Below are 6,402 nucleotides of genomic sequence, written 5' to 3'. Positions count from 1 at the left end.
ATACAGGCACATGAAATACATTGCTCCAAATTACACAGCAGTGTGCTAGGAGCACATTGATCTTACCAGGACCACATTTCCTATTTTTCCTCCTGTTATTTTGTAACGCAGAAAGAATAACGGTTTCAAGTAAGTTCTAACCTGCTACAAAGGTCATATGGTCAGCACCACAGATTGTTCAAAATTAATAAACCTGGAAGAAGCTATGTGGTTTAGAAATTATAATTGACCTTTACACCTGGTCACTGACCTCTGCATGGCAGTCAGGCCATATCATTCAGCCAGGTGAAAGGTTTAAAGGTAACTCCATCATACTTTCAACATTCCAGTAACACAGCACAGGAATACACTCTCAGAAATTGAGAGGCTTTATAGTTCAAGTTTCCAGATAAGGAAATCGATACTACAAGTGAAGGTGAAGGGTAACAGTAATAGCTAATATTTATTGAGAACAATGTGAGAGCCATTGTTCTAATCACTGTTTAAGCATTAGGTCATTCAACCCACGCACCCATCCATAGGCGCAGCTATTGTTCCCATTTTATAGAACATACCCAGAGATTAAGTAACTTGTCAAGGTCACCCAGAAATTGAGTCAATCCATAAAACTCTAGCAAATTGCATTCACTTGGTAGAGAATGCATTTGCCTATACATCCTCCCATGCATTCAGATTTTAAAACAGAGGCCACAGCCATCAGCAGGGTTGTGAGACGTTGTGGCAGGGAAGCTCAGTGGTTTGAAGAATTCTGGGGAAGCAGTCTGAAGATTTTGTTCAATTCAGACGTCTAGCTTTCATGGAGCATTAGAGTCTGCAAGGAGATGTGAGTGGGGAATAGTTGTCATTGCCTTAGAAGCCGGGATCAGAATCTCAGGCACCAATCCCACGTGGGAGCACATCGTTACTGTGACCAGTGTGCTGCAGATTCTCAGGCCCCATTCTCAGGATTAATGGAGAAATCTTAGGGACCATAGAATACTCCCCAGAGCAGTAATTCTCAATATGTGTTCTCCAAACTGCAATCTCAGCATCACCTGAGAACTTGTTAAAAACGCTAATTCTCAGCCCCTATCTCAGACCTACTGAATCGAAACTGAGCTCTGTGAACAAGGAAGTATTCTGAGTGATTTTGATCTATGCCCAAGTTTGAGAACTCTTGTCCTACGAGACCCCAATATTCCATCAGTGTCCCCTTTCCTGAGTGCCCTACCTGATAGAAATTGTCTGAGTATTCTCGGATGCACTTGAGCTTTCTGAAGGACACCCACCTGTGGCAACAGCACATAAACAGAGAGAGGGTGCAAGGGGAGGAGACCTGGGGCTCTGATTTCCATTCCCTGTTCTTTTGAAAGAAAAGAGAGAATGTTGATCTCTCTTCCTTTGAAAATGCCAAAGGCAAACTAAATCATCAAGATCCTTTTTGAAGGAAATGAATCACTGTGGAAAAATCAAACTTAGAGTGATGAATTCCACTCAAACTCCAAGTCACCCCAGTAGCCTTGGCCGTATCTGGCATGGTAAAAATTCAGCAAAATCAAATGGAGCCCAATGCCCGTGTGAGCAGATTTTGCCAAACCTCCCTCAGGCATCGTTTACAAACCCAGGACAGGAAACCTCGAGGAACCTTCAGAACCTCCCTTTCTCCCTTTTCTGAGTAAACTGAACGTTAAGAAGACCTGCAAGTGACGGTTCTAAGGGTCTCTTCCTTCCGCTTAGAATACAGGAAGCTGCGGATGCTTCTGCTGTGGACTAAAGGAAATGGTTTCTGGAATCATGGTTCCACAGAGGATTGCGTTCTTCAGACTCCCTCTTGTGGCTGCTGAGAGATAATGCAACCGGGAAAGGCCTTAGACTGCATATTAAAGCCACACTTAACGGAATTAGAAATCTAAGAATACAGGATTTGGGAGGCTTGTCGTTCCATAAATTATGTTTGCTTTCGGCCTTGTGGAAATCTATACAGCTATTTGTTCTTGGAGGATTGTGAGTGTATGTCCCAAATAAAGCTGTTTTGTAAAAAATGGCAAATAAATATTAGCTTTTCATTTAAAGAATTTAAAACAATTAAGAAGGCTGCAAGTACAGGGTATAACTGAATTACTGTTTGCTTGTTGCTGTGTTTACACAGGCAAAGCAAAGGACAAGAGAGAATTAGGTCATTTGCAGGATTATTCATTAGTAAAACCAAAAACAAGATGTAAAAGAAAAAACATGTGCATACCTGTATGTATTGGCATTGTGTATGTTCAGTGTACATCTGGCACTGCCCCCTGGACAAATTTCTTCCTACTGTTGGTAGGTTCTGAAATTTTGCATCCTCCATGTGGCTATCCTACACCTAGCAGGGAGAAGGTGATGACTTCCTTGGTTCCCCCAAGGGATATGGCACTGCCGTCCCCATAACCCTCCATTCTTCACCTGAAAAGCATTTTCCCTTTCTCATTAACCTCTGAGAATGTAAAGCCTTCCCTACGATGTGTGTGACTTTAGCACAGCTGTATTCCTGCTGGCTTCTCTTCTAGGCTTTAGTAAAGAAGCCTGCCTAAGGTTATAAGCTCCTAATAGAAAGAAACAGATCTATTTCATTGTGCAGTGTCTAGCCAATCACCTCTACAAAATATATTAATGAAAGTTTCATAATGAGAAGATTACATTAATTATTCAGCTTTTCTAATTGTCTAGAAATAAATATGGATTGTCAGAAGGTAGGCAAAAATTTCCAGAACAAGAAAATACAGGGATGGGTGAGGGAATTAAGAAGCATGGAAGACTTAGGCCACAGCTTCCTAACCCTGGCACTGATGGCAATGGAGTGGGATCATTCTTTGTCATGGGGTCAGTCCTGTGCGCTGCAGGGTGATCAGCAGCATTCCTGGACTCAACCAGCTACCTGCCAGTTTTCACTGCCCCAAATTGTGACAACCAAAAATGTCTCCCAGCATTGCCAAATGTCTTCTGATGACAAAATTACTCTCAATTATGAGCTATTGATTTAGGGGGACGGTGTTGGTAGTAGAATTGTTAAATATTGCAATGAGTAGACCAAACTGAGGTGGAAGAGTTCTGACTACGAGGCACTCACTGTGAGGTGAAACAGGGAGAATGGACTTTGGAGTTAGTACGACAAGGGTTTGAATCAAAGGATGTGACCGTAGGCCTCTTTTTTTCTAAGCTTCCAGTTTTACATGTTAAAAATAATAGTAGTATAACAATAGTGGTAGTAATAATAATACTGTGGAGAAGTTAAATGAACTAAAGTAAAGGATCTAGAACATTGCCTCGTATATAACAATGTTGGTATACATCAGTGTCCTTTTCTCATCTCCAGAGGTCTCCAGAAATAAAACGTAAATACTTTGAGAACACTTGGACACAGGAAGGTGAACATCCCACAGGAAGGGGCCTGTCGTGGGGTGGGGGCAGGGGGGAGGGATAGCATTAGGAGATACACTTAATGTAAATGACAAGTTAATGGGTGCAGCACACCAACGTGGCACATATATACATATGTAACAAACCTGCACGTTGTGCACATGCACCCTAGAACTTAAAATATTTAAAAAAAAAAAAGAGTCTTGGAGCGTGACCTTAGGTGGGGTGGAAAGAGCCCTGTCCTTGAGATTCCTGGCGAATAATGTCACTCTCGCTTCTTTCTGAAAAACTGTTTCTGCATTGCAGGCTGTGCTTATTCAGAACAAAGTGCAGGGCAGAAATGTTAACTCTCCAGATAAGTGATGACTCTCCGGCAGCAAAGCAGATGAGTCCATTCCAAAAATGGAAATACAGATAGCCTTTAAATGCCCACTTTGGTCTCTATTTTTCTAATCAGAAAAGTATAAAATCTTTCTTTTCCTATATGGAGTAAGGTTTGTGTACTTTGTGTCAAAGAAATCATCTTGGTGAATTTGATGCAGAAGAGATTTTTGCAATGTTATTTATGTCTGATACATATCTCTTCTTGAAATAATGAAATGTTGCCTGCTTGGATTAATCCTAAAATGTTTCATGGAAACCTAGAAACATCTTCATTGCCCCTACTGTTTGTTACAATTTTAAGTAAATCATTTGTTTATATCTTACATAAGTTGCTGAAAAATAAAAAGACATATTAAAACTGGCTTAAAATACCTATGCCTAAACAATCATGGCAGTAGCAATTTATTCTTGAATTTCATCTGATTAAAGATTCTTACCCTCTTCCCAGAATATCTGTAGTCTAAGCTGTTCACATTTCTGATTTTCCCCTTTCTCTATAGTATTCAGGAGCCCTCATTTGAAAATGGTGAGCCTGGTAAAGGATTAAAACTCCCCATTTTTTAAGTCTTTTCCATGTCATCACTCTTACCACAAATATTTCTTAGGTGGAATCATATAAAATTATGAATATTTGACTTTTTGACCTGCAAAAATGAGTTCATATGGTTCAAACTACAACTCTCCCTTTACCTTTCATTATGAAAATTCTGCTCATCTAATGTCACTTTCCCTGTTTTCTACAATCACTCCCAATGCAAAATGATCTCCCCTTCCTAACAATACCTACTTTGCAATAGAACTGTCGTTGCTCCCTCCTTACATAACTTTTGGAGGTGTTTCCTATGAGAGAGCACAAACTACAGGCGTCAGCTGGGAGAACTGGATTTGAATCCATCTTTTCCACTTACTTTATGGCTGACCTTGAGTGAGATAGTTGGCCTTCCTAAGTCTCAGTTTCCACATTCATTAAACAGTTGTGTTGAGCATGAGGATAATGGATTCAATATTTTACATAATGTCAACTAAATAATAAGTGTTCAAAAAAGGCTCATTTTTTAAAACAATAAGCAGTAGTAATGAACTTCTGAGGCCATTTCTTATTCCTGCATCCTCCCATGGTTCTTTGCATGACAGAGGTATTCAACACATAAGAAAAACAGAAATAACAATATGATAACTTACTTTTGTTAGGCACTTACTCTGCCTCATTCTGGGCTGAATATTTTTCTTGCATTGCCTCATGTAATCCTCACAGCAATCTTATGAAGTAGATACTGTTATGATCATTTTTAGAGGTGATTCAAGATGATCACTTTAGAGGTGAGACAAAGAGGGTTTAGATAAATGGACCAAGGCCACATCTAGGAAGGATTCAAGACTGGAACCAATGCCATGTGACATTGGAATACAAATACATAATGTCCTAGATGTTTTGGAAAGGCCTCAAAGCCTTCTTCCAACTTTAAAGAGTTCATGATTCAAATATGATATTCTCCAAATATCAATTGCTATTTTTATTCACAAAAAAAAATCACCCATCCCAATTTTTTTCTTTGTCCCATCTACTGTCTAATATTTCATTTCTTTTTTCTGAGATGGAGTTTCAATCTTGTTGCCCAGGCTGGAGTGCAAGGATGAGATCTCGGCTCAGCACAACCTCCGCCTCCTGGATTCAAGTGATTATCCTGACTCAGGCTCCCGAGTAGCTGGGATTACAGGCATGTGCCACCACGCCCGGTTAATTTTGTATTTTGAGTAGAAATGGGGTTTCACCATGTCGGCCAGGCTGCTCTCAAACTCCCAACCTCAGGTGATCCGCCCGCCTCTGCCTCCCAAAGTGCTGGCATTACAGGCGTGAGCCACCATGCCTACCCTGCTCATTTCAGTTTTAAGTATCTAGGGATTTTGTCAACACAGGTGGGCAGTAGTAACTTGTGGTTAAAATTAAGAGTTTATTTCATTCAGTTCAACAATTTATCTGCTGTGTGCAAGTTACCAGGTGGGGTCCTCAATACATATATAGGAATACTATATATTCCTTGGTTCAAAGAATTCATAGCTGTATCATCTTAAAAAAAAAAAAACTGAACTTGAAATAATTCATTTCAATTTGAACTTGAAACACGTTTATTCCTTCAACAAATAGATTTAGAGCCACTACCTGCCAAGCCCATGCAGGGAGCTAGAACAAGGGCAAACAGATTCGGGCTGGCTCTGACTCATGAATTGTACAATTTAGAAACTATGATAAATTTTGTGAGAAGAAAAAGAAAAAAAAACAGTCTCACAGTTTAGAAAGTTTATTGAGGACCAGTGTAATTGAAGAAAGCCTCTTAAATGAGGGTGGAGTTTGACTCTGGTCTTCCACAAAGGATGGTAAAATACCATTTAGTACTTAATTCCCAAACACAACAATCAACAAAGGCATATGATGATGGTATTATTAATTTCTTATTGGTTGTAAAAGGCTCCAATGGAAAATAACTACACTAACAAAATATGCATGAACCTTCACATTGTAAGCTTAATACTTCTATTTCAATCCACGAAAGAACTAAGGTAAAAGAAACATCAAATTTGAAAACGTTCTTTACAAAGATTCCTATAAAATAATGTTAAAAAACCAAAGTCCTGCACTATAGTTAA

The sequence above is a fragment of the Piliocolobus tephrosceles genome, chromosome 7 (genome assembly GCF_002776525.5).
Source record: "Piliocolobus tephrosceles isolate RC106 chromosome 7, ASM277652v3, whole genome shotgun sequence".
Lineage (NCBI taxonomy): Eukaryota > Metazoa > Chordata > Mammalia > Primates > Cercopithecidae > Piliocolobus > Piliocolobus tephrosceles.
Note: the sequence above shows the minus strand (reverse complement) of the source record.